Here is a 10,091-nt window from a genome sequence, read left to right on the forward strand (position 1 = left end):
CCTCAGAACTTGTGGAATTCATGTGTGTTCGGGTTTAAAGCGATGAGGTGGCAACCCTACTGTGACTTGAAGTCCAACATGTGTCTGACTTCAATGAACAGGGATCCAACTTTGAGGAGATCTGAGCACACAGCCTGGCAGGTCAGGAAAGGGGGGGGGGGGGGCGCTCGCTCCTCCCCACCCCCTTCCGAACCATACCAGTTGGGACCCCAACATCGTTTTTTCGGTGTTGGGGTTCCCCTGAAAATCCATACCAGGTCGAAGGGCCTGGTATGCTCTTGGAGGGGAACCCATGACATTTTTTTTTTACATTTGGAGTGGAGTTCCCCTTCAATATCCTCAGAGCACAAGTCGCATGCCAAAGTCGGGTCAGTTAAGATGGCGATCCGACTTCAGTGATATTCAATGGGCTGAAGTAGGATCAAAGTCGGGCTGAAGTAGGATCAAAGTCGGACCAAAGTAGTGCAGGGAGTATTTTCAAAGTTGGACTGACTTGTGTCAGACCAGTTAAGACGACTCTCATAGGGAAACATTGATTTTCACACGTCATGTGACATGAGCTCCCAATGTCGGAGCGTTTGTCGTACCCATGTGACCCCGGCCTAAATTCAGCTTGTTCAATTAACCACTTCCCGACCGCTGCACGACGATATATGTCGGCAGAATGGCATGGGTGGGCAAAAGGGCATACAGGTACGTCCCCTTTAAAAAGCGGCACTGTGGGCGCGCGCGCTACGTTCTCCGCGACCGCGGGTCCCGTGAACTCGATGTCCGCCGGGTGCCCGCGATCGTATCATGGAGAGGTAGAATGGGGATATGCCCGATGACGGGGAGCAGTGATTGCTGTCGTGTGAGTGGAAGCCCACCCCCACAGTAAGAATCACTCCCTAGGACACACTTAACCCCTTCATCACCCCCTAGTTTTTAACCACTTCCCTGCCAGTGTCATTTACACAGTAATAAGTGCATTTTTATAGCACTGATCGCTGTATAAATGACAATGGTCCCAAAATAGTGTCAAAAGTGTCCGATGTGTCCTCCATAATGTCGCAGTCACAATAAAAATCGCAGATCACCACCATTACTAATAAAAAAATAATAATAAAAAAGCCACAAAACTATCCCCTATTTTGTAGACACTATAAATTTTGTGCAAACCAATCAATAAAAGCTTATTGCGATTTTTTTACCAAAAATATGTAGAAGAATACATATGGGCCTAAACTGAGGAAAAAAATTGTTTTTTTTTATATATTTCTGGGGGATATTTACTTTCAATAGTTTTTTATTGAGTTTATCAAAACAACAAAGATACACAGGTACAAGTGGAAAAACTTTTTTAGACACAAAAGTTCATGAAGTACAAATAGTATTCATCAGAAAGATTGTAGTATACTGTGGTCTCCCGCCTGACTCTGATACAGTCCCCGTTCGTACCTTGGGCGAAAAAGATGGCAGCCCCCCCCCCCCCGGCACCCCCAACGGGATCTAGCTGTGCCGGAGGAGGGGGCCATCCTCCCTGAGGAAGTAACATCAAGGTAGACCAACGATGTGGATTTGGTCCAGGCTGAAGCTATAATAGACCATTAATCAATTGCAAATGTGTGGTGGCAAATTATGAAATTGGTCTTTCCAGAATCAGATCAGAAGATCCAAATAGCCGTCAGAGTCAGCACTTGTGGCTAATGGAGTATAAACTATAAGTGTGTCAGTAACTGTGCCCATGTGAAAAGGACATAGATGCACCTCATGTGGCGTCAACATCCAAACACCCCAGTTGTCCGCTGGGAGCAAGGGGAGGTCGTACACATGTATGTCTACGGGCCAAAAGACACCAGACTGATATTCAGTGTATCTGTAAGTTAGCGGTCACATTAGGTGACCCATCCTTGGTGCCTCCACCACTCCCAACTGACAGGGGATATGGCCGAGTCCTTAAGAGAAAGTTCTGTGCATCAACCATGTAAAGTCACATGAAGTAAAACATAACATAACCAGAGAACAAACAAGAGGAAAGCACAGGTCAAGAAGGGGACCCGAGGAGACAAGAGAGTGAGGATGAAAAAAGGAGTAAAGAGAGACAGAAGAAGAGAGGAAGAGAAGAAGCAAGAAGAAATTCTTCAGTGACGGTGCAATACCCTCTTCCCTACATAGCACCGGAGGAAGTGGAGGTGGCAGGTACCAGAGATATGTATTTAATCCAGGGTTCCCAGATGGCATCATGTTTGGCAACTGTATCCAAAAGGATGCTACATGTCTCTTCCTGGGTCATTATCCATGAAATGTTTCTTTTAACCAAGGTGAGAGAAACTGAAGGCTGCTTCCAGGCTCAAGCAATGGTCAGTTTAGTTCCAAGTAGAATGAACATAATAAGGCGTTGAGTCAGTTTCGGTGTTCCTGGGTGATGGAAGTTAAGAAGAGCTATTCGAGGGGTCTGAGGGATGGGTCTATCTGTAAGCTTCCTAATGATTTGGAAAACCTTATTCCAGAGTCCTCTAAGCTTGGGACAATCCCACCAGGTGTGTAGCATCGATCCCATATGTCCACAAGCACAGTGGAGATGCATCCGGGTAAATTTTCGCAATTCTCAGTGGAACGAGATACCACCTCATCAGTACTCTCAGATTAGCCTCAATCAGTTATGTTCAGTAAGCCCTTGTAGGCGGAGGTTGATGCTTTGTGCCACTCCCCCAGACTCCAGTTCTGTCCCAGGTCTTTTTCCCATTCCCTCATGTAGAGAGTTTTGGAATCAGCTGAGGCAAGTGATCGGTTATCACCGTTAACCCTCCCCGCTGCTCCATAGTTTGACCACACAAAACTTCATATGACATAACCGTCAGCGAGTTGGGCATAGAAGATGTAAGAACGGACAAAATGAGAGATCTCGTGGAGTCTGAGCCTCTCCATGCTGTGCATTTCCAGCCTGCTAGAGCAATGAGCAGGTGTTAGAGGCCCCGCGGAGCTTACAAAGTGTCCAATTCTATAGAGCCCCTTATCCAGCCACCAGTGAAACGTCTTAATGTCTATACCCAGGGGTAAAGAGGGGATTTCTGAAGATATGTGAAAGCGGGTGCCAGTGTGATATCAAAAGTGGGTTTCCCTTGAGCGAATCCCAAAGTGAGTGGGACAACGTTGGGGCCATTATGGCCGGTCTAGTTTTGGCAGGGCACCATAGGAGGAAATCCAGGGTGAATTGTGGAACTGCCTGCCGCTCCATATGTACCCAGTCAGGGTGTGCTATTTTACAGTAGATGACAGAGAGTTGAGACAATTGAGCTGCGTGATGGTACCAGAGAAGGTTTGGAAGCCCGACACCTCCCTGATCCCTGGTGCGAATGGACTATTTTAGATTGGAATTTTCTAATCTGGTCCCTAGGAATAGGGATGGGAAGTGACCTAAATAAGTATAAAATGCGCAGCAAAAGGGTCATCTTAATGAAGTTAACCCTACCTAACCATGAAAGCCCCAGGTTATCCCATTGTTTAAGGTCATTACCTAGTTTGCAAAACATTGGGGGGAAGTTGGCAGCGTATAGACTGTCAATTGGAGCCATCAGGTTAATCACTAGGTAAGGGATTGCCTTGTCATGCCCGTGAAATTGAAAGTTTTCTTTGAGCTGTGTAACCAGGCTGGCGGGTAAGTTAACGTTCAAGGCTAGAGATTTCGCATAGTTAAACCAAAGACCAGAGATTTTACCAAAGTCATTGAGCACCCTGCAGTTATTTGCTAGTGAAGTCAATGGCGAAGTGACAAAGAGCAATACATCATCAGCAAAGAGAGCACATTTATGAGTCTTGGGGCCACAACTCACTCCGCTGATATCAGGGTTGTCCCTTATGGCGATGGCTAGGGTCTCGTACCATTGCGGACTGAGTAAAAGCCTTGCATTTTGACTTTTGCCGCCGGGTTGGCGTAGAGGGCCCCAAATATGTTAAGGAAGGATTGTCTGAATCCCCACCTCTGCAAAATTGGAGTCAGGTAAGACCAGGAGACAGAATCAAATGCTTTCATTAGATCTAGTGAGAGCAGGAACCTCACTTGAGGAGTACCCCCATCCCATCCTGACTGAAGAAGAGAGACAATGTCAATTGCCCTCCTGATCTGGTCAGGGCCCTGCCTCCCAGGTATGAATCCGACCTAGTCCTTATGTATGTAAAGACTGATAAATTTAGAAATTCGATCTGCTAAAATTTTTGTCAAAATTTTAAGGTCATTATTGATTAATGATATAGGGCGGTAGTTTGTAGGACGACTAGTGTCCTTGCCAGGTTTGGGAATAACTGTAATGAAGTTGGAGTTTAAGGCCTTATAAAGCGGAGTTCCTGCTTGTAGTTGGTTGTAGAATCTAGCTAGATAAGGAGTTAGGGTGGTGGAAACATGTTTGTACTATGGAATGGAGAAGCCATTGGGGCCAGGGGCTGAGTTATTTCGGAGGTTTTAAATGACTTGAGTCACTTCCTCAGCTGAGGTTGGGGATTCCAATTCAGCCCTGTGTTGGTCAGTGATCTTAGGTATGTTTAGTGAGTTGAGAAATGAATCCCGAAAGGTATGGGAAGAGACCTTTCCTTCGCCACTATATAGGGAGCTACAAAAGGTGTGGAAGACTTCCAGGATCTTTTGAGGGTTTTGTAAAAGGGTACCATCCCGAAGTTTAATTTTGGGTAAGGTGTGATATTTGACTTTAGGGGTCAGCCTATTAGCTAGGAGGGTACCCGTCTTATCCTTCTGGTGATAAAACCGCCCCCCTTCCCAACATAGACTTTTTTCAGCTATGATGGTGAGGGAGAGATTCAGGGAGGTACGTGCCGTATCAAGTCTTTTCACCAAGGCTGAACAGGGGTTGCATTTGTGCAGTTTACTTAATAGCGGAAATTCCTGTTCTAACCGTTCAACATCTGCTTTGCAAGCTCTACTGTTCATAGAGGCTATTTGAATGCACTTGTGTGCCGCCCATAGTGTGGTGGGGGAGATATTGTTGACATCATTTAATAAAAATTATTGCTGCAGTCCCTTTTCAATTTCAAGAGCGTGTGCGGGATTACTAAGAATTGAGGCATTAAGTCTCCAACAAAACCCTTTATGGTGTCCCAATGGTCTGTTCATGGTGAGGATGAGCATGGAGTGGTCTGACCAGGCAGAGTCTTTAATGACAGACCTATTCACCAGAGGGTGGGGATATTTATTATAGCAAAAAGTAAAAAATATAGCATTTTTTTCCAAAATTGTCGGTCTTTTTTTGTTTATAGCGCCAAAAATAAAAACCACAGAGGTGATCAAATGCCACGAAAAGAAAGCTCTATTTGTGGGGAAAAAAGGACGTCAAATTTTTTTGGGTACAGCGTCGCACGACCGCGCAATTGTTAGTTAAACTGATGCAGTGCCATATCGCAAAAAGTGTTCTGGTGAGGACGGGGGCAAATCCTTCTGGGCCTGAAGTGGTTAAAGTGGTTGCAAATCCTTACAATCCAGTTTTTGCTACAGGTAAACCTATAATAAGGTTTTGTACCTGTAGCTACCCCGGATATCTCCTAAACTTGCACGGTTTAGGAGATATCCCCTGTATCTGCATGTGCCAACGTCATCGGCACATGCGCACTGAAGCAATGGCAGTACGTGCCGTTTGCTTCAGTGAGTGTGCCGTTACTGGTGGCTCTCCCACGCATGCGTGGGAGTGACGTCGTCGTGGCTCCGGCCATTAACATCGCTGGAGCCGCGATACCCGGATGTAACTCCGGGGAGAAATGTCGCCAGCCGGTGCTGTGTATGGGGACCGCAGCGGGGGCTTTGATCTCGGGTGAGTATTACATAATGGACTAGTACGCTATCATTATGCCTTTGTCTTGCAGGACTTTTTTTTTTTCATGTGGGTTTACAACCACTTTAAGCATCTGCAATAAAACCTGGAAGCTGATTGGTTACAATGCACAGATTTTTGCACCATGCAGGTTTAGGAGTGATACGTTGAATTTTCACACTGATACATTGTATTCTCACACTGATATTCATTGTATTCTTATAACTTCCTGCTCAGTATGGAGTTCCCCTCATTGTTGTTTTGTACATTCCTAAAATGTCATCTGTCTGTACCATGTAGAGTTGCCACCTCATCCCTTTAAACCCGAACACATATGAATTACACGGGTTCTGAGGCTAATTAAATGCAGATAAGGCACCAAGTGAATTTAATTACCACCTTAATCAAACACAGAACTCGTGTAATTAATATGTGTTCGGGTTTAAAGGGATGAGGTGGCAACCATAATACCATGAGATAGATATCATATGTGTGTATGTGGAAGGGGGGGGGTTATTTGTTTGTTTGTTTTATAGTGAATTGACTTTAATGATTTGTCTCATTTTCTTTTTTTTTTTTTTGCAGTATTTATTGCATATGATAATTATTTGTGAGTTGACCCCGCAGAAAGGTGAATGAGCCCCATAAACATTCCAAACATATCGCAGATATTTATAGTACATCGCTCTGTATCACTTCCTAATTACAGACAGTCAGGGTTACAGAAGGGTTAACAGAAGTGAATGTGAAAGTAAATTGTGTGGAATGTGAGTGTCATGTGACTTGCAGGAAGGACTGAAAAGTTCATTTCCAGGACTGACTATAAATAAGGTACGGCTCCTCTCTGTATCTATAGGGGGGCTGCTTTGATATTTCGGGGGACAATATGGGGTTATAAAAACCTCCTGGAAGACCCTTGTCTCAGCATTGCCCATTTTTAATCAATACTATCAGAGTGCAAAAGGGAAAAACATATCTTTACAATGTATGTCTATGATCACATTGTATCTCTATGATCACATTGTATGTCTATGATTACATTGTATCTCTATGATCACATTGTATGTCTATGATTACATTGTATCTCTATGATCACATTGTATCTCTGTGATCACATTGTATCTCTATGATCACATTGTATCTCTATGATCACATTGTATCTCTATGATCACATTGTATGTCTATGATTACATTGTATCTCTATGATCACATTGTATCTCTATGATCACATTGTATCTCTATGATCACATTGTATCTCTATGATCACATTGTAAATATTTCTATATGGAGAGGATACTAGGATCAGAAGTCCCTGCAGAGTCTTCCCCGGGTGTAATGACAACTGTCCGGGGTCTACAGAGCAGAGGTTGTCATCCTGAGGATGTATGGGGGAGGGGGGCTCATCTACGGCTTCTGAAACCACGAAAAGGGTGGCAGATAATATTTACTGTATGTAAAAAAAAAAAATATATATATATATAGATATATATATATATATATATATATATATATAGCATGTTCCAAATTCAAAGTCCGTCAGATTTGCAGCTGGAAAAGTCCGCTGAAAGTCCGGGGAAGCCCACACACGATCGGATTGTGCACCGGACTTGGTCCATCGGCGTCCGTCGGACTTTTGTAGCCGAAAGGTCTAACCGCGTGTACGCGGCATAATTGTGCTCTCCCCCTCTACATTGTAAAGTGCTGTCTAAACTGTTGGTGCTATATAAATTGAGTATAATAATAATAATAATAATAATATATGTATTTATATTCATTTGCTGGTTTTTATTTATTATATGTATTTATAGTTATTTTTTACTTTATAAATATATATATATATATATATATATATATATATTTATAAAGTAAAAAATAACTATAAATACATATAATAAATAAAAACCAGCAAATGAATATAAATACATATATTATTATTATTATTATTATTATACTCAATTTATATAGCACCAACAGTTTAGACAGCACTTTACAATGTAGAGGGGGAGAGCACAATTATGCCGCGTACACGCGGTTAGACCTTTCGGCTACAAAAGTCCGACGGACGCCGATGGACCAAGTCCGGTGCACAATCCGATCGTGTGTGGGCTTCCCCGGACTTTCAGCGGACTTTTCCAGCTGCAAATCTGACGGACTTTGAATTTGGAACATGCTTCAAATCTTTACGTTGTAACTCCGCCGGACCCAGAAATCCGCTCGTCTATATGCTAGTCCGACGGACAAAAAATGACGCTAGGGCATCTATTGGCTACTGGCTATCAACTTCCTTATTTTAGTCCGGTGTACGTCATCACATACAAATCCGTCTGACTTTTGTGTGATCGTGTGTAGGCAAGTCCGTTCGTTCGAAAGTCCGCCGCAAGTCCGCCAAAAGTCCGTTGAAAGTTTGTCGGACGGGCTGTCGGACTTTTGTAGCCGAAAAGTCTGACCGTGTGTACGCCCCATTACAGTTCAATACAGAAGGGACAGGAGGGCGCGGCTCGTAGAGCTTACATTCTAAAGGGAGGGAGTGGTAGTACAAAAGGTAATAGACATGGGGAATGATATATATTGAATAAAAATCAACAAATAAATCTACATACATATAATAATTGCAAATCAACACATTCATATAAATACATACAATAAGTGGTGTATGTCAAAGTCACATGACAAGTCGCACCCCAATAACGGCAATAGAACTGTTCTAAGGGACTTAGAAAAAGGTCCCTGCACTACTTTTGGGCGACTTCATTGTGAATTGCATTGACTTCTGTTGATGAGATCGCAAGCAAGCCGCAATGAAGTCACACGACGTTGAAGCCATGTAGATGTGAACCGGCACTAACTAAAAATTAACAAACAAATATAATAAAAATCAACAAAATAAATCTGAATATAATAAATACATGCTGGAGATGTTGTCTGTTGAACTGGCGGTAGATTGGTGGATGATGGCTGAATTGTTACCATATCATTAGTAGAAAAATATATTTCCCGCAAAACTGACTAGATTAGAGGCAACGGGGAGTGGGTTAAATACATAAAAACAACATGTCTACTGAAGAAATAGTCCATTAAAAGAAAGTCACTCTTGTAGATGGCTGCAGCACCTCTGATCAGAGTGTTGGATGGTTCTTCTGTGCTCAGGTAATGAAAGAAAAAATAGGACAGGGGGCGCCGCCATCTAAGTGTAGATTTTTATTAGTATGAAAACCAATATGCACTCACTTGATGATAGACATGATAGGCACAGTAATAATCCTGCGGGCACCTGTATAGTTTGTCAAGGAAGCCTGCTGGTGATGGCAGAGCAATACCTGGAAGTGTAGTAAGGCAGAGAATTGTTGTAACCTGTATTCTGTGTCTTGCTGATTGTTATGTTGGATATTGCTTCTCCCTCTCTGCAGAATCACCATGACGGTCGGCATCTTCTCTAGGGAAGATCCACATAACTACAAATGGCTAATAGATTTCCTCCACACCTTCCTGTGGGCACAGGATGTCAAACCTGTCCTGATCAGTAATATGTCTAAAATCAAGCCTCAGAATCACACCTTCGCCATTTTATATCACTCGAGGACCAGGGGGCGCGTCAACGTAACCGATGTCACAGACGCCCTCTATGACGATGAGCTGGAGAGATTGTACAGAACCCTGGGTAAGGAAAAATATTACATAATTGAAGCATTGAATTTAAAGTGTATGTCTGGGCAGAAGAAATATATATGGGGGTTTAATGGGAAGGGGGGTTTGAAAGGAGATTGAGGGGGATGGAATTGGTGTTGGGAGGGGCAGTTTGGAGGGGGGGTGCAGGGGGTAAGACTTGCTAGGAGTTGTCATGTAGGGGGGTTTGTGTTGGGAGGGAGGATGGAGAAGAGGATTTGTGATAGGAGGGGGGATATGGTGTAAGGGGGAGGGGATATGTGCTGTGAGGGGAAACTTTTATTTGTGGGGGAGGAGGCATTTGAAGTGAGAGGGAGTGGATGTGTACCCAAAGGAGACATTTTGGGGGGGGGTGTCTTTATGGACCTTGCTTTGTGCACTGGTGGGCAGTCATGTTGGAACAGGAAGGGGCCGTCCCCAAACTGTTCCCACAAAGTTGGGAGCATGAAATTGTCCAAAATGTCTTGATATGCTGACATCTTAAGAGTTCCCTTCACTGGAACTAAAGGGACCAAGCCCAACCCCTGAAAAACAACCCCACATCATGGTATAGGGGATGGCGCTGTGTAGAACAAAGAATGTGAAAGTGAGTATTTTTAAAGTGACAAGTGTTATGGTGCGTGATACAATCCT

The sequence above is a fragment of the Aquarana catesbeiana genome, linkage group LG06 (assembly GCF_042186555.1).
Source record: "Aquarana catesbeiana isolate 2022-GZ linkage group LG06, ASM4218655v1, whole genome shotgun sequence".
NCBI classification, from domain to species: Eukaryota; Metazoa; Chordata; class Amphibia; order Anura; family Ranidae; genus Aquarana; species Aquarana catesbeiana.